Source organism: Bicyclus anynana, chromosome 7 (genome assembly GCF_947172395.1).
Source record: "Bicyclus anynana chromosome 7, ilBicAnyn1.1, whole genome shotgun sequence".
Taxonomy (NCBI): domain Eukaryota; kingdom Metazoa; phylum Arthropoda; class Insecta; order Lepidoptera; family Nymphalidae; genus Bicyclus; species Bicyclus anynana.
The window spans coordinates 283,019-307,735 of record NC_069089.1 but is presented as its reverse complement, the minus strand read 5'-3'; the positions used below and the strand labels follow the sequence as shown (position 1 = coordinate 307,735).

At 36.8% G+C, this 24,717-nt stretch overlaps 1 protein-coding gene and 1 long non-coding RNA gene across 2 annotated transcripts in view; one reads left to right on the top strand and one right to left on the bottom strand.

The window, feature by feature from the left end:
• LOC112045056 (uncharacterized) overlaps positions 1 to 16,206 on the bottom strand; it is a 65,415-nt gene extending 49,209 nt beyond the window's left edge. The window contains exon 1 of the mRNA XM_024081110.2: positions 16,075 to 16,206. The gene's annotated coding sequence lies outside the window, so the exon portion shown is untranslated. The remainder of the gene's footprint in view (positions 1 to 16,074) is intronic.
• Positions 16,207 to 22,231: 6,025 nt separating this feature from the next.
• Positions 22,232 to 23,539, top strand: LOC128198256 (uncharacterized). The gene is made up of 3 exons (XR_008250983.1): positions 22,232 to 22,376; positions 22,523 to 22,537; positions 23,462 to 23,539. It is a non-coding gene; the product is annotated as an uncharacterized LOC128198256 (long non-coding RNA).
• Positions 23,540 to 24,717: the final 1,178 nt, after the last annotated feature.

The window sequence follows — 24,717 nt, the reverse complement described above, 5'->3', positions numbered from 1 at the left end:
TATTTCAATATTTACGACATTTAAACGTGTTGATAAGCAACTGTTATTAGCATAGCAAGTACCTACCTATGGTCACGTAGAAAGTTATTTGTTATGTCTTTTTGTGCTAAATAATATTTCAGTAGAATGTAGGTGAACATTAACGTAATAGTTTGCTGTTCTAATCATATTTTATAATGGCGACTCAATCTGAACTGTCCTATTACAGTTATAGCCAATAGCAATGCATTTGATCAACGAGAACCATTAGGTGATTGACTGCAATCCTGAAATCCAAAAGATTATGCAGTATAATAGCCGTGATAGTGGTTATGACGTCTGCCTCTGATTTCGGAGGATGTAGATTCGATCGTTTATCCAACAGTTATGTACATTTTAAATTTAATATCACGTGTCTCAAATGGTGAAGGGAAAACATCGTGAGGAAATCTGCATACCTGAGAATTTTCTTAATTCTCTGTGTTTATGAAGTCTGCCAATCCGCATTGGGCCAGCGTGGTGGACTATTTGGTTGGTGGATATATTATGTATATCTCATTCTGAGAGGAGACTCGGGCTTAGCAGTGAGCCGAATATGGGTTGATAATGATAATGATGCAGCATAAGATGTCAACGTACCTATATAAGGTTGCTTGTTTAATAATATCCCATCCCATCTTGCGACATTTTGTGGAGGATTGTAGTCACTGCCACTAGCTCGAATCGTGAATCGTTCTGGGCGGAATTCCATAGGGTGTTCGCCGCGTTTGTGGAACAGAGGGCTTTTCCTGACATGTGGAACGATGGCTTGTCTCGAACGGAAATGATGAGCCTCTCTCTGACCCGTGAACTGACACCGATCTCAAAAGAAATTATTTATGTTTTGAGATATTCCTCCTACTAAACGATTAAAGTTACGCTAAAAGCATGTGTTATCTTTTAAAATTGACAAGAGTTTCCACTGGCGGCCGATAGTAGGTATCCTATTAATAAACACGAAAGTTTGTATAGATGTATATTTGTTTTGATGTTTGTTACTCTTTAACGCCGCTACTACTGAAGCGATTTGGCTGAAATTTGGAATGGAAATAGATTTTACTCTGGAATTTAACACATTTTATCCCAGAAAAATCCATGGTCCCCGCGGGATTTGTGAAAAACTGAATTCCACGCGGACGAAGACTAGTACAATATAAATTCCTATTGCTCTAGAATGAGGAATCCGGTGTAACAGTCGCGGGCGCGCAGTCACACACTATTGGCGGCGAGGAAACACCTTCTACTTGTAATGTGTTTGTTGCTCTGCTTTTATATCCTTTCCAGCTTATGTAAGCATGTTTTATTGCACTTTTGATGGGTAATTGGATAAAATATGTAATATTATTGGATCAGTGTTACAGTTAAGTAATATCATTACATCAATAACAACTTAATATTAAAAGATAAATCCAGACTCCATACAAGCTTGAGTACTAATAAAACAGGCTGAAAATGGCCATTATTTAGAACAAATAAGGGAACTCATTAGGCCAATTTTCAGATAAATTGGCCTTATCAGTTAAATTATTGTTACAGGTGGGCAATAATTCGGATCCTCGTTGCATTGTTAGTATGTCAGAAATTCTGTCTATAATAATAGAAAAATACCGATTGCTTTGTATTGGCTTATCGGATCTTCATTGGAGGCTGCTAAGCTACTGGACCGATTTGTTTAATATTATATTATGATATTAACAACTCATATTCGGCTCACTGCTGAGCACGAGTCTCCTCTCAAAATGAGATGAGGGTTACGCCAATAGTCCACAACGCTGACCCAATGCGAATTGGCAGACTTTACGCACGCAGAGAATTTAAGAATATTTCTCTGGTATACAGGTTTCCTCATGATGTTTTTCCTTCATTGTTTGAGACACGTGATATTTAATTTCTTAAAATGCACACAACTGAAAAGTGTGAGGTGCATGCAGCGGACCGGATTCGAACCCGAAATCGGAGGCAGACGCTTATGATTTGTGATCGAGATAGTTCTTGGCGGCATAGCTTGTACACGAAGAAACGATACGCTAATCCGAACATATTGGCGTTTTTCTATTACAACGGAAAGATTTCAGGAGTAAGGGGTATTTACAATATTTTGTATTTTAACTGATGATAAAGCGATGTATACAAGTAGATGTAATATTTTGTAATGAAACGTCACACACAAATGAAATAAAGAGTGATTAGAAAACCGTAACTGGAGTCACCTCACCGAGTACACCGAGCGCGCAACTCGATACGTATCCAGCCGAAGTATCAAGTGCTAGAAATCGAGAGCCGGCATATTTGCACTCGCATTCACCGCAATGTCATTCATATAAGTGTCACTGCAGTCCCAAGTTTATGAATGAATAAATTACTTTTTCATTAGATCCATTCATCTCGTTCCTGCTTCCCCTTTCTACTTTAAACAGCAAGAGGCCACGATCGGTGGCATCCTTACGCGGATATCCAAAAACTCGTGCTAAACGTTTTGCGTCCACGTTTTTCATTTGCACCGTGAAAGTTTGGAATGTCCTTGCGACCCTGTGTTTCGAGACACCTAGAATTTGAACACCTTCAAGGTTTGAGGCTTCTAGGTAAACTCCAACGCTCCAACTTTGACCGCATAACCGCGATCCATCAGCTGTGATATCAGTCAAACGCAAGCTATCGTTCATAAAAGATAGATAATACTACTACGGAACTACTAAGGAAACCTGGTCCCTAAGACCTCGCCTGGCCCTGTCCCTGGCCACCAGGTGGTGAAGATGGAATTCGTATCTGCGGAGTGAAGTGCGAGCCGAGAGATTGAACGATTTTGATGCTGACGATGGTACAGAATAACATTTTAACAAATATTTAAATACTAACTATACGAAAAATACAAAGGATTTAAAAAATGTATCCAATTATATTCAAAAGGCCACGCATTGTGAGGAAACAGAGCCATTACGAAAATGTAACGTTTCCCAACAAAGCTTCTCAAGGTCATTAGCCCGATGGGTTCGGACATTACCGGCTCGACCAGTTGGAAATCACCTAATTACCTACACATTAACGTGTATCCCATGGTCTAACCCATGACTTTCTACTGTACTGTCCGTTAGACACGGTGCAGTAATCTTCAATATTTCTCTCTAGGAAAATGCGCTTAAACTCTACATGCTACCTACTAACAAGTTGATATTACGTATGCATAAGAATATTGTTCCGATATTGCCTCGAAGCGTCTGAGAGATCTAGCCTTGTCACCTGGTTCAAGCTGTCAGCTAACAGGTTAACAAATACAGCAGAATGTTGAGCTGATATACATTTTTCAAAATGATGCCAAGTGTTTTTGTGCATTCGTATTTAAGCTTGCAAGATGTCTTGACATGATCATGTTAAAATAAAAACATTCTAAAGCAAATAGATAAAAGTAATCTTTATTTAGATTATTTACAAACAAATCGAATGATCTGTGCGCTATAACTAAACAGGAAAAGTTAGTTCCACCTACACTATACACTTTGTAGAAGGAAAAACCAGAGACGAAGAAAAAGTCACTAATTTCAAGGTAATTTCAATACGTCTACGGTCTAACTTTAGATTGATACTTGATATCGGTTCCTTTCTTGTAACACTAGACATTGATCTGTGAATTTTTTATTGCAAATCTAACTATTGTTTTAAGTTACATTTGAAAATAAGATTTACTTTATCTAGAAAAATTGTATGTCATATTATATAAAACGACTTAAAGAGCAACTATTTACTAATTCTGTTTCATTTTTGGAAATGGGAGAAGTATTTTTTTACGTCCTATGATATTGTACCTATATTAATATAATAACATAGTGTTAGTCAAAAGTAATCATTATCCAAATACTACAATATAACAAATGTATAACTTGTTGTATTTTTTTTAATTTTAGATACCTTCCTACTAATTATTTACGGATTATAATCTGAGTTTTTGTTGTAAACAAGTCAACAGATTTATCTAAATCTTAGATAAGGTTCTGTAATGACTGTGAGTCATTACTTGTAATTGAATAATGTATTATTATTTACTATTGTGTTCAATATCTGTACGGCCGAACTTTGTGGCTCACTGTTGAGTACGAGTCTTCTTTCAGAATGAGAGGGGTTAGGCCATAATCCACCACGCTGGCCAAATGTGGATTGGTAGACTTTATACACGCAGATAATTAAAAAAATTCTCAAGTATGCAGGTTTCCTCACGATGTTTTTCCTTCACCGTTTGAAACACGTGATATTTAATTTCTTATTTTTTTTAATATTCCCAATTGCATTTTGTATGTGCTGCTTCATCAACACAGCTCGATGTATAGGTACTCGTAAATGCAGCTCTCATCGAGTTGTATCGCGTACAGTTGAGTCAGCATTAGTGTTGTCATCCAATTAGAGCTTTCATACGAGGTGTCGCAATAGTGTTGTTCGCGGAATGTTAATTAATTATTGGATTGCGGATGGTATTTTATTGTGGAGCGTCGAACGTGCAGTTCCCACGATCATTCGCTCGCCTACTACGGACGGGCTCGTAGTCGTATACCGCCCTGTAGCCAAGTGACACGACGATTCTCTTTCTACGATCGCTAACGCTTCGGAAACTAGAAAAATGTATGCGAATGACAGATCTCGATCATGTGACCTGTTGATACCAAATGTCATTCCCATACATTTTTCTATTTTTCGAAGCGTTTGCAATCGTAGAAAGAGAATCTTCGGGCCACTTGGTTACAGAGGCTGGTGTGAGTGTTTGTTTGTAAGAAGTCATGGGGATAACTTTGACGGCCTCCGTGGCGCAGATTGACGTAGGTCCTGGGTTCGAACCCCGGCTGGGCCGATTGAGGTTTTCTTAATTGATCTGGCTAGTAGGTGGATTCGGCCGTGGCTAGTAGTGGGAGCGATTTAGCATTCCGGTATAAGGGTGTGGACATTCATATGACTCCTATCATGTTAGCCCGCTTCCATCTTAGATTCATCTTCACTTATCATCAGGTGAGATTATAGTGAAAGGCTAACTTGTAGAGAATAAAAAAAGACATCGGATCGTAATTAACTCAATTTCTTGAAGAAAATAAACTAACTTAAAGAAAACAATAATGAATATCTGTCTCAGCTCGGTGATCATTAATAAGCTTTAATATGATCAGTTAAGATGATGAGTTAAGCAATCTTGATTCCTAATTCATGAAAACTAAATCTAGGACTTTGCTAAGATTGTCAAAGTCTCAGTGTCTCGTTGCAAATTGTTTGATATCGCTAGTCCACCTGAGGGGTCGACAAACTGCACTTTCCTGTGTGAGGTCGCCAATTTACTCGTAACACTATAAAATATAGTATCTATAGTGATGAAACGAAGAAATTATCATAAGAAAATCTATAGCTTCGCATCAAATACATAGTGTTGTGACCGGCCCAGTGTTTACTCGTACTTTGCTTTAAACACTTTATAAACTTTAACATGCGATGGTCTCGCGACGATTTCTTCTTATTTTGGCTGCACACGAATTATTTACGGCGTTCGGGACAATGTAGTTTGAAAGTATTATGAGCTTTTAGCATTTCTCTTACTTTCTTTGATTTATAATTAACTAGCGAACGCCCGCGACTTCGTCTGCGTGGAATTCAGTTTTTCACAAATCCCGCGGGAACCATGGATTTTTCCGGTGTGAAAAGTAGCCTATGTGTTAATCCAGAGTAAAATCTATTTCTATTCCAAATTTCAGCCAAATCGCTTCAGTAGCCGCAGCGTAAAAGAGGAACAAACATACTTACATACTTACACACAAACTTTCGCCTTTATAATATTAGTGTGATAGTGTGATGTGATTATGTAGGTACATAGGTAATTATTATTTGTATTGTAATAACTCTCTGCCACGGAAAATATTGAATTAGCTTTAACGATAATAATCCAGATTAATTACCAGATAATTATGTCAGCTACTATCTAAATCTATAAATATTATTTGATTATATTTAATAGTAATACCTATTTATAATTATAATTATTATGTTATTTATTTGTAAACATTAACTGTAGTTGCTAATTCAGCTACAGTTATAATGTCCATGGATCGAGTCCCGATTCAGGCTAACAAAAAAAAAATAGGGTTGGGAAGGTGGTTGGTGCACCCCCGTGCGTGGGAGAGCAATCTTGGGAATTATCATTAACATCTGACAGAGATCGTTAAAAAACCATTCAATCATAAATGATTATCGCTCTAAGTCTTTATAAATACCTATTAGATATTTATAAAGCTTGTGTACTGTATATATAAAGTTAACTCTTCGATTTAATTCGAATCATTAGAAGCAGAAAGATGTTCACTGTGTATTGAACTTGACCAGTGGATGCTTTCGGCATACATTATTCATGATAAATCCATTTGGTATATGTATGAAGCGACTTAACTACACAGTTCCGGTGACCGTGGCGCCACTCCATAATCTACCTGGTAAGGGCGAATATACTTAATGTGTTGAATACAAGTATACATTGCAAAAGTTCATTATGGTTAATACTTTTTTTGGGGCCAAGATGGTATGGTCTTCCTGATGGTATTAAGGTGAAATCCATCATCCTTTATCAGAGCAACTGCGCAAGGCATATAAGAAATACGAGCTACAAAATGCCGAACTGTGTCCATCACTCTGAAATTATTTGAACGAAATAACGGAATTGGTAGATAATCAAATAATCGTAAAAACGAAAAATCCCTGCCACTTGCTGTTGGCGATCATGTTTTGAATATGAATCCTAATTCCTACAAAAGGTACATAGTAACGAGTTGGTATACTCTGAGATAGATTACTTAGTGTCTGCGGTCTGCGGAATACCGCTAGGCTACCTTTTCCCGTAATATCTACGGGAACAGGGTGATACGAGTAAAATCGCGGTACATTATTATATGCTTACATTACTAATTCGCATGAATAACACACATTGTAGCAAACTACACAAATACACATTTATTTACCGTTTAAAAGACTACAAGGCAGATTATTCCACAAACTTACATAACCAAAAAACCATTTCATTATTGAAAAGCCCTAAATGGCGAAATGTTACGTGGTCGAGACACAAAAGATAAGAATAAATAAGATTAATAGAACGATGTGTGTTTGCATCCTAAAAGGAAATATTGCAGGAACGAGTAGAACTCGCTGCATACTATGGTGACCATGGTTTGTGAAACCTACGTACCGTCTTGGTACAATGCCTATGATATAGCCATGACTGTACACGATGGAGGAACAATGCAAATCAGGAAAATACTAATAATCAGGAATGACATGGGAATGACCGACTGGAGGGATAGTCAGTTTCATACTTGACAGATTTCGCGAGACATGAGGAGTGTGATTCCTTTATATTATACTCCTCGACGTAATATATAACAAGTTTTAAAAATATTTGAACTTTATTTCCATGGGATGCCAGAAATAAAATGTCACTAACGATGGAGTTTCCGTGGAAACCAACGATGTCACAGCGCTGTAACTTTACAAAATGCGGGGCTGTATGCCTAGCACGCGACCAAAGACATATATCGTGAAGATAAATAGATAAAATGTCAACCAATAGCGGCAGAGTTAGTGCTAGTCCCATCTCTTTTGTCCCAATTTCCAACACAACGAGAGAGATAATTCGATTGTTGGTTGAGATTTATCTATTTATCTTCACGAAATACGTCGTTTTGAAAACTTTTCAACCTTTTAACGCAATTCAAAGATAAGCGTTTTGGTACGTAATATTAAAACATGACAAATACAATTATAGAATTTAAAAAAAAATAGATAAGATACATAATTTTGTTTTTTCGAAACTGAAGCTTCAATAATATTTATTTCTGGTGCCCCTACCCGCCACCCAACGAGCTCGTAGTACACAACAGTGTGCAGTAGACGGCGGTGGCGGTGCTGCAGACACAGAACATGTGCAAGTAGTGCAGACACTAACCGGTCGCAGTCACCGGGTTACTGCGCTTGTTCCGTTTGCAGCGCACGCCGCACGCCGCACGCCGCACTGTGCCAAATGCACTCAACGTATCTTACGTTGTGGAGCGGATCAGTGGATTCGAGTAAAGCCTCTTTTGATGATATTGCTCATACGGGGCTACGTAAACCGTTGAAAAAGATGAATTACAGACTTATCAACATCCAGCCATAACTATTGGCTACTACGAGGCGTTTTGATTCTTTTACACAATAAGTTAAGTACCACTAAGGAATAATTTCAACTTTAATTATGGACTCGAAATGGGAGAAGGAATAATATAGTCGTTTTACTTTGAATGGAAGGCAGAATTGTTATTAAGTTGAATTCAATAATTAAAATTATTTTCGTGATTAAACGTTTTGCAAACCTTTTACTTTCTTTGTTGTTTCAAACGCTGCTTACAAAAATTCTTGTTTCGTGTATTTGTACATTACTGTATTGTTCAATTCCAATTATTTATGTAAAGTTCATTAATTTAAATTTAGAAAGTCGCTATTACATTATGGTTTAAGTCTTTGTTGTTACATAGCTTGAATACAAAAGTCTTCCACAAAATAAATGTTTTCACATTTTGTTCCAAAGGTACAGAGTATGTATAGTCGGTGTATTTTCACGCATCGTTTATCCATCGCCGCCATGATTCAGTGCAGTGTCAATAATTAAGTGCACACTAAAGTAAGTGCCGTCGCCGCGCAAATAAATGAAAATCTACAGACAGACATTCTCGAGCTGATTCACGGCGCATGCGTCATGTGTATAGTATCTATGGGATCTCTATGTGGTTGCCCGGTGACGGTGAGTCATTGTTCGCTCACTGTGGACAGACATGAGGACAGGTGTATTGGAGAAATGTTATGGCAATCAAATGCATAACTTTGGGCTTCCTATAATCTGCTTGATTTCGTCAGTCTACTTTGCACTTAGCAGTGCAGAGTCAATCCAGCACCTAGGCATCTTAACGTCCATAGACTATAATGCTCTGTCCATTGCCACTTCAGCTTTGCGACGCCTTGTGCTATATCAATAATTTGGGTTCTTCTGCAAATTTTATTCCTGTACCTATGTTTTATAACTCGGCTAATTTCTAATTCGTCTCTGCTTCTCTTTAACTAAACTATATATACTGAGAGAGACAAAGTTTTTTTTATTGAGAAAAAATGCTTTAGGGGACTTAATCCTAATAACTATACAAATCATGACCACGTGGAATGGTGGCAAGAATACTGGCTGCGCTAGAGAGTCAGGCTGATAAAGTTGAATTAAATTAACATTGTAAACACCGAAGGCGCCCAACACCGGCCTTTCGGCTATTGTCGTAACTCGTACTCATTCCTAACATAGTCTTGATAAATTGAAGGGAAAAAGGGTTATATTTAGAAAAAGGTTCCCACTCCAAAGGGTCGTCCGTTCTCCAAATGTCTGAAAAACAAGTAGCGGGTGGAGTACCCTAATTATTTGTGTATAAACAATGACAAGCAACATACGAGTGCGATCCTAATGAAGTCACCAAGTCACAGTGTGGCCGGGGCAGGCCGGGGCCCGCTCGCAGCCGGTTGACCTACTCCATTTCACCCCCGGGACGGATCGCGGTTACCGCAGACTGGATGTGTATTGAACTGTCTCTCCTTATAAATTACAATTTTATTACAATGCATCAAGCTGATTAAAAATAATGAACATGAAAATAAGATGTGGCTCTCTGGTACAATTGACTGGTTGCAAAATGTTACTTAAGTGGTCGTAAATGTCCAACCCAAGACCAAATTCATAAAACACAGAAAGTAGAAAATATGGATTTATGGATAGACCACTATCTAACGTGCGTATATCCATTAATACCAAAGCCAAAGGGATAGCAAACCGTAGGGAACTAGAAATAATTCATAGAAACGTAAGTGAAATCTGAAGAAGAATGTAGACTTTGCAATTTAATTGAACATTGTAGAGTCAACATCACCCGAGTTTGTTGTGGGCGCTCCTCGGATCAAAGCGCGATTGGAATCCTTGTAATTTTAATTTTAAGTTATCGATTAATTATCACCATTATTTAATAACATTATAATTATTATTTGACGTTTCAAAAGAGCTTGTAAAATAAGTCTAATTTAATTTTAACTTTAAATTTGATGCGACTTAGGCGTGAAACATAGTTACTCGTACGTCGAGGACTTAGTGTCGGTTTTAGTAGGTGTGGTAGGTGTAATAACTTTGAAAGTTTTTGCGGAAAATAGCATAAATATTCGAATTATTCATTGTTCAGAAGAATTTATTATTAATTACTGGGAAGTTGGACTATAGCTACTAGGTACATCCCGGCAACCCTCGTGCTCTACTCTTTGTCTCTGTCCAATTCGCGGCATATGGTCCTAAACAAACAATTAACAAATTCAGGAATCGATACCATAAAACACCGTGGATCATCCCCTATGGGGTAGCAAATGTCGGGAGGTTTATTAATTAGCTGTCACATACTAAAAGGGCGTATAATTTGAGGATGTAATTGAAGGTCAAACGAAACATAATTATGTTGAAATTGAAACACATCAAAATTGTATTTAATATTAGTGTGTTGTGACATGACAATACACCGTATCTATAAGATACGGTGTATTGTCATGTTAAGATAGGTACAGTTAGTTCTGTGATAATCCTCATACATGAATTCCACGTACCTACATGGTTACATGCACTAGCATTTAAATTATTTTTTCAAGACTTTAAATACTGAAAAATGCGTCAATAATATTTTTTTCTCAAAAATGCGTTTTAGTGGTGTTCTAAATACATTTATTTAGAACCCCATTATGTCACTCTCACTTTAAATCTCCCCTTAACGTAGGGTGAGCGCGGGTAGGATGATGTAATTTAATTAATTTTCATAATGAATTTTTACGAACCAAATTTTATTTGACTTTCAATATAATGTAAAGGACATCTGTTGTACCGTGCTGTACGTATTTTTAATGATCAAATAATAAATTAAATCGTGCACGAATTACATATTTTAAAGTTATAGGTATAGACCTCGACAAGTATGTTGGACCAGAATAGCGTATATCTGCACATATACATATAAACCAAAGTGTAAACGTGTGCTCCGTGATTGTTTAGTGCAATAAATATGTCAAACAATTGAAAACTTACACGATTGTACCTGATGTCGTCAAGGTGTTGCTATCCGTACTACGTTGCTAATATCCGAAAATGTGTAACTACGCATAAGTCAACTTCTAAGCCGCGTACTATATCTGTAATTAAATTTTACTCAAAATTTTACATTAGCACACAAATATTATAAAGGCGAAAGTTTGTGTGGAAGTGTGTATGTTTGTTCCTCCTTTACGCTGCGGCTACTAAAGCGATTTGGCTGAAATTTGGAATGGAAATAGATTTTACTCTGTATTGACACACAGGCTTTTCATCCCGGAAAGGTCCATGGTTCCCGCGGGATTCGTGAAAAACTAAATTCCACTTGGAACAAGTCGCGGGCGTCAGCTACCTAAACCATATTTCTCATAATATGCCGATACACATAAAGAAAAATTACGCTATAAAGTTTGACAGTTACTGACCTGAACCCTACTTATCAAGGCCACCACAATTCAAACTCCCGCACTTATCTATTAGAGCATGGACTGAGATCTGCCCCAAGTTCTAAAGAAACTATTCTGTAGTATATTCAGTAATACTTTAACATAACCTAACAGCTCTTAAGATTGCAGTCGATAGAGTTATCAAGGCTTAATTTGGATATATGCTGATGTATCGTCTTACATAAAATGTCCGCAATTGCATGTACAAACTGTCATAACAACTGTTGTACTTATGTAATAGGCAGTTTTGTAAAAACGGTGAGTCAGTGTTCTATGTACTGTACCTACATAACGTCATGATTGGTAACTATTTCACTAATTAGAACTAAATTGTTTCATTCTTACGTTCTAGATATTTTTATAAATGGAAATATATTTTTATATTATTGTTATGAAATCTAAGCTCTGAGTTGGGTTATTTTAATATGAAAAATTAAAAACAAAGTGAAGCTCTACATTTTCCAGGCCAACTCGGAACGCGAACCCATCGTGATCCGAATGCACACAAGCTAACCACTGACCAACGAGGCAATTAATGAATATGACCAGCATTAACGATCGACGACTTCTCTGGGTCAGTTGGTAGTGCCGTTTCTCAACAGAAAGGTCCTGGGTGCGATTCTCAGTACGGGACCGATGAGGTCCGGTCTGGTGGTAGCCATATTCTACTATGTGACTAGTTACTTACTACTCTACCAGCAAAGATGTACCGCCAATCGGTTTAGCGTTTCGGTACGATGCCACGTAGAAACCGTTAGAGGTATGGTTATAGAATAGACTTGTATTTCTTCAAATAAGCTCGCTTCTATCTTAGACTGCATCGCTACTTAACATCAGGTGAAATCACAGTTAAGGACTAACTTGCCATTGATTAAAAAAAAAAAGAACTAACGGGCCTCCATTGCTCGCAAAGCCCTGTTCATTTCGCTTAGTGCACAGTAGATAGGGGCTTGTCTCAAACTCATTTAAAGCCAATAGTTATAATATATAAGCAAGTAGCCAAGCGCTAACAATGCATGTCCCTGTCTCCACATTCGTCACGGGAACGGTTCTGTGGGAACTACTTATGTTACTTCACTTTTGATAATACTACACGGTGCTGCGATTGTATCGAATAAGAGTTTTAGAATTTGAATCTACTCGTACTTGACTACGGCGTTTTTTAATCTAGCTTAGGAGTTAGGGTTTTTCAATCTATTAGTAAGTGAATAAATTCCGATGCCGATGGTCGTTGGTCCCAAGGTGCCGGAATGGCGACCCCCCCACGGCCCACTATAAAGCTCAGTGTCGACACCCCTCGCCAAGTGATGACTGACGATGTCGACGATCGACGAACAAGCGAGTCGCAGGGATTTGCTGGATGCAGGCGGCTCAGGATCGTGATGTTTGGAAGACCCTACAAAAGGCCTATGTCCTGCAGTGGACGTCCATCGGCTGATATGATGATGATGATGTGAATAAATTGTATATATTATGTTTTAATATATTAGTTAGTCAGATTTTCTCAAAGAAAGCGATAGCTCTATGGTATGGCGTACGACAATATCGCAGCGACGTGGTCCGAACCCATTTCTTCTTAGATGACCATGGTTTATGGTTAAGGAATATAAACTTTTAACGTGGATCTTTTGAAGCTTCTTTTGACTGTGTTGTGTTTGTGTATGTTTGTCAAACAGTCTAACAAAAGTATAGGCATTTTAAAGTATTTCTTGTCTACGGCTAGCACGCCTAGGTTTACTATAAAGTTTTTCTTATATCAGCGTCTAGCACGCCTAGGTTATTCATCATTCACCGTTTTCCTATTAATTAAAGCAGAGCAACTGGACCACAGATTAATAGTATTAATAGTTTAATGATATGACGGTGTTCATGAATGATACATGAGTCACAGCGGCGGAACGCTTCCTAGAACAAAAACCGCATTTGTAATGAAAATCTCAAATAACGCGAGAATTATTCAAGACAGTTGCAAAAACCAAGGGTAGAGTAACTGAGAGTTGGTATTAACTTTATTTTATACTAGGGTTCCTTGTTGAGCCTAAAACCCAAAAAACGAGCTTTTGTAAGCGTTGCAATGCGGATTTTTTCAACTGATACCTTCGAAAGCTCTTTTCAGTGCACGGTGCATTGCATTTGCTAAATTTTTAATCGGGGATTTGATTTTCAATGAAATGCTTTACAAAAATAGGAATATACCGAATTTTTCATCATCTACGCCTTACGTTTACCACAACGCGTTATGCGACGTCTTCCTTACATCCTGTCCTGGGTTTGAATCCTGGGCCGGGCTAGTGAAATACTGAGTACGTCATGGCCGGAGACGGGCATTCCCCTTTTCAGTTAAATCATCAGCCCTATCCATACTAATTTTATAAAGCTGAGGAGTTTGTTTGTTTCATTGATTGAACGTGTTAATCTCAGGAACTACTGGTCCGATTTAAAAAATCTTTCAGTGTTAGATAGCCCATTTATCGAGGAAGTCTATAGGCCATGTATAATCCCCGTATTTCTACGGCAACGGGAACCACGCGGGTGAAACCGCGCGGCGTAAGCTAGTCCTATAATATAGCCCTGTATCCTAAGGAGTCGTCGCTTTATTATCATAATTCAAAGTTTATTCATATACCACGTATGACACGCCGGTTCGTTACAGTCACAAGTCCAACAAATTAATGATACAATCTTGAGCGTAACGTTTCCTGCAAGTGATCATCACATTAATAACAATAAAATCCACAATTACTCGAGAATAACTATATTTGCCGTGTTTTTTATTGTAATTAGTGACACAGAATGCCACAAAAACCAGAGTTAATTTTATCGTGCACAAAAATTTATATATTTTTTCGTTTGAAATCGCTAAACCTTGGCAACGTAATAAGCCAGTGCAATAAGTTTAAGTCAAAATTCAATTAGACGTAAAATGAAAAACCGCGTTAAGTATAGTTTTTGTAATATCTTTTTTATAGTTCAATAAACAATTCTTTGTTCTCGCTCGCAACGAATAAGCTGTTATTTTATAGTTAAATGTAAACTTGTAAATTAAAAGATTATAAATGTGTACCGTGAAATGAGTTTTGGTTTAGTCTCTGTTTTAATTGCGGAAATCTTTTTACCTTCGACGTAAAAGTGAGGTATACGTTTGACTCTATTTGTGGCAACGTAGTTTTTAAATTACTGGACCTATTATGATGCAGATTGTTTTGTTCCATAGATGGTTCATGGCTATAAACGATGAAGATGAAGACGAACCGAAGATATCGTATTTTAATTTTTAACATCTTGTTATTTGTTTTAATTGGGAGATGCTGATTAGTTTTGATTTATTAACTAAATTAATATTATTATTACTCAACATCTGATCATTAAAAAGTCATGGTAAGCACGCTAACCCACATTCGAGTAGTGTGGTGAGCAGAAGTTCCATATTTCCTTTAATGAGGGATGCCTGACCTTATAGCGGGCATAAATGATGACTGATAATGATGAAATTTAAAAAGGAGGTCAGGAATCCGGATCATTATAATATGTACCTATGTGTGATTGTCCGCGATGTTCTCAAAAACTTAGGTACAGATGTGATTGGATTTTCATTATTAATTTTATAAGGGAAAATTTTAGTGTATCGTTTTTCACTAAAAAAATCTTAGAAACGAACAGAAAAACTTGCAGAAGGAATTGCACCAGCAATCCCTTGCAACTATGTAGTCGCCGCCGACCAGGTCTCCCGGATGTAGGTAAGTCAGATCCAATCAAGTTATAGTCGTTGTACTAGGTAATTGCTTGCAGTCGATTATTGCTATAAGTCCTACAAATTGTTGCTATAATTGAGATAACATTGTTTAAATTACTAATTACTAACCGCGACTTCGCTCGTAAAAATCCGTTTAATTGTTCTTTTCCAACTTAATCTACCTATCTACTGTGAGATTAAGTATTCATCAGCCTTTTAAGTTCTATTTTCCCTACAGGTCTAGACTATGAATCATCATAGACTATAAATTCATCGAAATTGGTTCAGCAGTTATAGGTACTTTCGCAATCATAATTTTAATTTTAGTATGGCCTAATCTTGATCTTATAAATGTAATATTTTATTAATTTTATCGGACTAAATCTCGTTAAAACAAACAATTTAATTCCAAGTTCAAAAACACTATTTTCAGGCACCTTACAGTGATATAGGTTCAATATTTCATTAAGTTATCAAGTAACTTGTTGGTAATAGGTATATAGATTACCTATATCTAATGTTAGATGTACCTATAGATAGTCCATTTTATCCACTGAAGATTAATTAATAAATCTGTTAAATTATCTGTAACTAAACACAAAACAACTTAATGTTGTAAAGAACAAACCAAAACATTGACACCTCCCTGGTTCCTAACCTCTCGCACTCAATACACAACACTTTCGGGAGCTTTGACCTTTGAATAGTGACGTCAATACGCAATAAGTACTTACAGAAATAATAATCCAAAGTCCACACTTGATAAGTATAAGACACAGCACGATTTTTATACAAAAAAGTCAACTTTTTTATATCGCCACTGATTTCGACGCGAGCTAGCGTTCATTCGCTGACGAGGTCGGAGGAGGACTGAGGCTGGCCCTCACGGAGAGGAAAGAGGGGCTAAACCTCCGTACAACGTTACTAAATGTTACTATCACGCACTACGTCGATTTTTACTTAATTTGCGCGTACATTGCTCGGCCAAACCTACATCTATCAATTCTAGTTATTTTACAAAGAGCAATGGAATTCAGTAACTTTTCAGCAATGAAAGGGTTTTTTACGATCTGTAGTGCACTCGTTTTCAGGTTCAGGATGTTTTTGATCGATTTGGGCAAATTAAATACGCCAGTAACGCTGCAAATCTATAAATATTTCAATTATCTTCTCAAAGTTCAAAAGAAAAATGTTTGTTACGTTTGTGTCTCCAGACACAAACTATTCTAAAATTAGATGACCTAATTCGATTTTTACGATTTTATTTTTTATAGATAATCGATTCCTTATTTCCTTATCTGTTAAAGATAGAGTCACCTACATATAAAGCATACCTATTTTCAATATCAATTTTCCTCGGCACAATGTGAGAAATTATGTCTTTCGAAAAACACCGTTAAGTATATTTTGGAAGAGAATTATAAGGGTATCTTACAAACGGTTGCCATAAAGCTTTCTGTGTTCAGTGTTCTGATGACTGAAAGAATTCTTCATGATATACCAGAGAAAAAATACGTTTTATATTTAGAAAGTTGAGGATTTGGACCCTGGACACCTGTACTTACCATAACGGTCCAAAGTCCATAGTTGGTATCGTACTTACCTATAGTAAGATTATGTTCACTAGCTAAATGCATTCCTAAAAGTAGGAGTACGTATGGCGTTCGCAGGCTCTCAACCCACAGGCCCTATTTAAATAAAACGCATTTTGAATTTGAATTTTATGGCAAATATAAGATTAAGAATACGAAGGCATTTATTTTCACAAATGAAATTTTCTCCAATCGTAATAGCCTTGAGAAGACATAAATAAAGTATTTGACAGTCTGTAGTATTGGGAAATGATATTAAGGTCCCCCTCGTCTTGAGGGGAATTCCCTCGGAGTCAATGTCCGCGCCAATCGAATGGTTACGGATTACTTATCCGAAGACACGGGGGTTATGTTATTCGAAGTGATCAATCAGTCGTATTGGAGGGTAGCTGGAGCTGTGACAGTACTAACTTAAGTTTATTGCATTTTTAGTCCACGTTTTAGTCCGCCCACGTGAAGATAGTTATGGATAGTAAGTATAACAGAGGAGATAGTAACAGAGCAACACTTCGCAGGGCGTGCATATGCAAGTAGCAATGCCTGCAGACGTCCTACAATGCCCCCTACCCGTCAACCTGACGGCCTCCGTGGCGCAGTGGTATGCGCGATGGATTTACAAGACGGAGGTCCTGGGTTCGATCCCCGGCTGGGCAGATTGAGATTTTCTTAATTTGTCCAGGTCTGGCTGGTTACCACCCTACCGGCAAAGACGTATCTCTAAGCGATTTAGCGTTCCGGTACGATGCCGTGTAGAAACCGAAAGGGGTGTGGATTTTCATCCTCCTCCTAACAAGTGAGCCCGCTTCCATCTTTAGACTGCATCATCACTTCATCATCAGATTGTAGTCAAGGGCTAACTTGTAAAGAATAAAAAAAAAACCTGAGGGTGAAGTATCGATGTTAAGCCTCATTTGCCTGTAAATTCAGCATCAAACAATTCCTTCAGACAGCGAGGCTGATTAGCGGTAGAGATGAGCAAGGTTGTAGTGCTTCCCCAGACGAGCTCTATCACAAAGAGCTCTACTATAAAATCTTTCTATAGGTATTACCTGTTTACTTTACTAATACTAGCATCTCACCTACGTCACAGAAAACATATACCTACGTTAAATGATGATGCAGTCTACGCGTGAACTTAAAACGGTACCTAGATACTTTCTTGAATTGGCAAACCATTTATTATCTAGATAATAGCTAACAAATGAACATGCAAGCCACCTGATGTAAAGTAATCACCACCACCTATGTACAATGGCAACTTGTGACTTGCGTTGCGTTGCCTGTAAGGAATTTCTTCATTTGCCTCTGCCCCTCAAGTAATCCATAATACAACTTTATTTTTACCGTAGCTGCTTGTAATTAAAACAAAGTACCTATACTTACGCGTAGAAGAAAAGATGTGCGGTAAATCTAGTCGATGTCAAACACCCACTTAATGGTGTGGATGAAATTATACCTTTAGGTACCTATATATCTGAGGGTTTCTACTTTTATCATAAGCAGCATCATCGATTCAGTAAGCTAAATGACTTCGTAGTATGTTTTTGCCTGTAACTTGGTTAACGTTTGGTAAACGTTTAAGAATCTTGAAACCAAAATAATAATTTACGTTAACATAAAATAAACTGTTAAATCGTTTTTATAGTACGAGTAGTTAAAATAGACCAATGAAAATTCCTTCACCCCAAGGGAACATAAAACTGCCTTATTTCTTTCGTCTCGCCCGGAAGCGTTTCATAAATCGGGTGCACTTTACGATTGCGTCCCTTACGTTAATAAAGTTCAGTTTTACGCGCGGCTGTAAACTAGTTTACTATTTAAGTAATATGTCAAGTGACGTCACAAGATTGCCGCCATGCTTGCCTTCAAATTCGTCTAGGGACGAGGCGGATTGATATAAAGTAACATTTGAGATCACCCGCGACTTCATACGCTTAAAATTCAGTTTTTCGATGCTCGAAAGTGTTCGCGAGAGATCTGTCTATTGGACGAATACAATTGACGCGTTTGAAGACCGAATAGAGCAATATCATTTCTTCTAAACTCGAGGTCAAAAGCCTGTTGACAATTTGGCCGAAGATCCTAGAGCCAAATTGACCCGACACTATACCGAAGATATTCCGGACTATAGAAAACATTGTTTTATACGGAATAAAAAGTAAGTAACCTGTATATATTATGTTAATGTTAATCTAGGATAAACTCTATGTTCATTCCAAAATTTCAGATTATAAAAAGAATATTGGTCATATTTTTCAAATATGACCAATATTCCCATTTCCCTTCAACTAATCGGGAAAGACTGTATCAGGAGTGGGTACGACAAGACACACAAGGGTAGACTAACGGGCGGGGATCGAACCATCACCCCTCGGTGATGAGTCCGACTGCTCTTACCGTTGAGCTATTGAGGCTTTAAAACTAAAGCTCTAAAGCTAGCTCTAAAACTAAAACTAAGCTAAATCTATTTAGAAGTTTTCAACATCAGCAGAAGAACCAAACTCAAAACATTACTCAACGTGTCGTGATGCTGAAGAGGCAATGGGCGGGGTACATAGTTTACAGGAATAGCCAGTGCGCCAACCCGCATCGAAGCAGCATGGTGGGTGTTAGCTCCATATCCCCTCCCCTGTAAGAAAGGCAGACTTTGACCCTTTTGTAGACCATCAGAATATTTTGATAATGTATTGAAAAAATGACAACCCATAGGTAGATATGCAGGTTTCCTCATGATGTTTATCCTTCACCGTTTGAGACACGTGATATTTTTTTTTTGTAAATGCACACAACTGAAAACTAGGAGGTGCATACCCCGGGCCGAAATCGACCCTACGCGCTCCGAATCGAAGGCAGAGGTCATATCCACAGGACTATCACGGCTCTTCATCACCTGAGAATTTTCTTAATTCTCTACGTGTGTGAAGTCTGCCAATCCGCATTGGGCCAGCGTGGTGAAATAGCCTAACCCCTCTAATTCCGAAAGGAGACTCGTGCTCAACAGTTAGCCGAACATGGGTTGTTAATGATGATGATGATAGGTACAAACAAACAAACGGCGGGAACATCTCTCGACACCGGATATGTGAGGGTAAGGGTGTTCCAGCACTGTTGACACACCTTCGGCTCCTCATCACCCCACGTCAGTAATACCAACGCAGTATTCTAAAGGATACCAAAATATGTCAGAACTCTAAACCATTTCCCGCAGGTAATACGGTCTATAATCTATTTGCGTGATGGCATTTAAAATATGCAGCTTTTGTTGTCTAAGGGTGGCAGAGACAACAGTTTCACTTTTGTACCGAGCCCTTTTGTGTAGCGACTATAAATAGAACAGATTTCATTACTGATAAGTGTAATAATGGAAGTATTTTTAGAATTTATGTATTTTTAGTAAGAGACCCAGCCAGAAAATATAGCCCAGTGGATATGACCTCTGCCTTTGATTCGGAGAGCTTATGTTCGAATCCGGTCCGGGACATGCGCCTCCAACTTTTCAGTTGTGTGCATTTTAAGAAATTAAATAAGTATTACGTGTCTCAAGCGGTGAAGGAAAAACATCGTTAGGAAAGTGCATACTAGAGAATTTTCTTGATTCTCTAGGAGTGTGAAGTCTGCCAATCCGCATTTGGCCAGCGTGGTGGATTAAGGCCTAACACCTCTCATTCTAAGACGAGACTCGAGCTCAGCAGTGAGCCGAATATGAGTTGATAATGATGATGAACTTGTAAACTTAGAGAACTTAATACATTCGCTGCGGCTGCTATATAAGAGAAACTTTCTGCCAGTGCGATGCGGGCAAATACCTACTGCCCGTATTTAGCTTTCTTTGTCGGTTATGGCGTCTATATTGTCGTACGATTATCTGACTTCTGAGGTCCAACAGACGTGGAAACTTATATATATTAACGTTTTTTTACTAACTAATCGATAGGCCAGCTACATCCTCTTGTACCTATACCTATAGATAGCCCATGGTGTAGTAAGATTCTTAGAGCCAATTTCTTTTGTTATTGGTAATCAGACATTATAGAAAATATCATATGACAGTTGCTGTTTTAAATTAAATGGAGGTAGGTACCTAACCATTTACAGTTCTCCTATTTTGAGTGCTGAAGACTAAACATACATAGCACAATGCTACCATGAAGCTATAAATATATAATTAGACTAGTAGTATGATAGTTACAATGAAGAAATAGAGATTGTGCGAGTGTGACAAACATTTGTGCAGTTCTTCTAACATATTCTGCGTATGATGATGATAATATTAACAATGTCGTAAGAATTTTTAAATGATCCAAACAATACTTATTTCCATAAGAATAGCACCAATTCGAACCACATACGAAAATATTCCTCTTTCGTATAATAATTATTCACAAGTTAAGCGGAAAATGTGCCATATCAAGCTCCTAGGATATATAAGAACAATTTTCTCTACATTTTTGGCATAGCATTCTATTGTTTTGTGTGCGATAGTCAAAATGTTAGGGACAAAGTTAACATTCGTTTTTGCTGTAACAATTTTGGTAAGATTTAAATACATTTTAGATAATTTAACTGAAATTCAATTAAGTAATTACCCAGGTAGATACCACATTTATCCGCTAAGTAACATTTAAACAAGCAAATGTTTTAAATACTCATTATAGTATTTTTTATACCTATTAGATAATAAATTTAATATATCTAAATGAGTAGGTATTTTAAAGTAGATTAAATTATTATTAATTTACAATGGGTTTACCTATTTGTTTACTTTTATTTCTTCTATCCTTATCCTTTTTCAGGTTTTAACCGTCACTGAAAACAATGGAGGTAAGTTGACTACTCTCCGCTAGATGGCGATAATGCAGCCCTAAATATACTTACTTAATTTAATAATAAGTATCTAAACACAAAATAAATAAAAGTAACGACTTTATCTCGTACCTTCAATTTTTATAATTATTGTGCTGGTTTGACACCAATAATATTTAATACTAGAGACAGGACACTGGTGAATTAAAACTGAGGCGGACAAATGTGTATAATCGTTTTAATTTCTTTAAGTTAAGTTAAGGGAAGTGTAAAACTATATATACAAAGATATATAATGGAATTAAAGACAACATTGTACATGTGTGCGCTCAGTTGGTCGCTAAATTCGGATCACTTTTTGCGGTGGTTTTGTAGGGACGTAACCTATCTTTATTATAATTATCATTGTTTGGCACAACAAAAAAATATTTATTTACCTATACATCTAAGTAACTAACATTAAATTACCAAGTCACGTAAATAACCAAAAATTGCAGTGAACGCAGCTCCTGAGCCATGCAGAGATTTGATGTCATATTATTACCCGTTTAAGAAATCCGAAAAGTCTATCAAATCTAAAGATGACAAAGAAAAAGCAGAAAAGGACAAAAAGAAAGAATTACTGCAGACATTGGAAAAAAGTAAGTACCAACTTACTTGCCTACATATCATTAGGCATAAAGTAATAGACAATTTCTACCTATCTATGTCTCAACATTGTAATCAGTAAATAGGTACCTAAATACACGAAAATAAAGACAATTAATTTAATTTTTGTTTGTTTCAGTGTTTGAAAAAATGCGTAAGTACCTATAATTATTATCTACTAGTCCAATCAGTGGAATGATTTCGGGGAGTTTTGAAAATGGGTATCATTATAGATTTTGAATTCCTATTTTCGAATTTACATTTTGCCACCAGTTTTTTTTATAATCTGTAAGTATTTTAGTCTTTATCACAGGATGAAAATGTCGCTCCTTAATTAAATTTAAATATATTTATCTAATATTTACTTATATTAGAAGTACAAACTATAACTACACATATTAATCCTAAATAAATCTATTCTATAATAAACAGTAAAGTGCACAGCATCTTTGCCTACTCCGACAAGGGGACAGCCAATATGCTGTTGCACAATCCAACACTATTTCCTACAAAATATATCTTAAATGTACCTACAATTTCATTGATCACTCCGCAAACCGGGGTTTTTGGAAAGTCAGATATTTCTATTAAATGTGTATTTTTTTTTCGAAGGAATGTGATCAGAACGCAGTCAAAATAGGGCGGCCACTTAATATATTTGTCTGCACATAAACTTCACATTGCTGAGGTACCTACATCAGATGCCAGACACGGGTAAGGTGTGCCGTTTTTGAGTTGCTAAACCGGCAGCCTCTTCGTTTCTCGTTAATTCTACGTAAGATTTTTCTTATCGTGTACTGTATCATTTTTTTACCCTTTTCACGAAGAAATGAAAATTCGAAAAGACGTACCTAAAAATCTATAAGTTTAGGCATTTTGAAGACTCCGCGAAAACATTCCAGATAACCATATGTAGACAGCGTCAAATGACGGGAGTACCTATGCGTCATAATAGGCACAAAATGGGCAACGAGAAGGAAATCTCGTTTTGAGCCAATAGTGGAATCTTAATTATGACTTCCTTCATTTCTTATACAAAATTAGGTATAACTCATAAATATAATTTGTTTCTTTTCAGTTGGTTTGGCATAGTAACTTTAGAGTGGAAATTCGGTGAAAATGGACCTACAATCCCTTTACTTTAAAGGACTACACAATGCCTGTTTATGATACATAATACATTTTAAGAGTTGTTTATAATGTACACTTTAGAATAAGTCTTTAGTCTAATTTATATTTAGTAATTTAGTAATTTATATTTAGTAATTTATATAATTTAGTAATAATTAGTCTTTAGAATAAGTTTATTGTACTATACAGTTACTTAATCAATATTCGCAAATAAATCTATTCAGTATATTATAGAGCAGCAGGCAGGTCATCTCCTCCCAGATAAAAATCGGGTCTCGAGGCTAAGCGCACGAAAGGTTTTTGTGGTTTACGCTACTCTCCGTTAGATGGCGTTAAAACGATTTATTTTTTACAAGAATTACATTACGTTGTTACCTATCTTACTATTCTAATTCAAAACCAATTTAATTTTAAACCAATAAAAAAAAGGAAACGAAAATTAATTGTGCTAATGTTTTTCTCAGTGCGAGTCTTATCCTTTGCAGCCAATTAGCAGCCATACAATATTGTTTTCTAAGGTTTTTAGCCATTCCTGAAAATGAATGGGATGGAAATATTTTTTTTTTCCTGTCAGTTCAGTTCAGGATTTCTGGAGCAATCAAATTGTTTTTATAAGTGATAACTTCTTACGAGGGGTAAATCACTTCGGAACGGGGGGCCGCTCTTTCTCTCACGCATACGTCAGTCGTCAGGAGGTTTAACTTTAAGCTTTAAGTTACCACTTCTGTCGAACGTCTCGAGACGCACACGTTTTTTTTTTGTTAATTTATTTAATTTTAATAATATAGTTTAAGAGTACAAGTAATTTTAGATAGATATTTTTTCAAAATTAAATCAAAATTTATTTATTTTTAAACAATAATATTTAGTACAAAAATCAAATTGTTCCCTGGCTTCCAAACTAACTGCCACTGTATCTGTATCTTGTTTTGTACAAATTATGTTAATATTGTGTTATTATTATGTAATCAGTAAGGCGAGCGCTGCGTATGGAAGATTCGGAGGAAGTCACAGAGAAGCCCCGGCCCCGGGGAGTTATGGAGGACCTTTTGACCAGTTATATTAACTTTTTGTCACATTTGTGGAAAATATGATTTATATCTCAAGATTTTTCATAATGATTAGAAATACACGATACACACAATGAAAGTTATACTCGTAACTCACTGACGTAAGCGTCACGCCATTTCTAGCAAAATAATT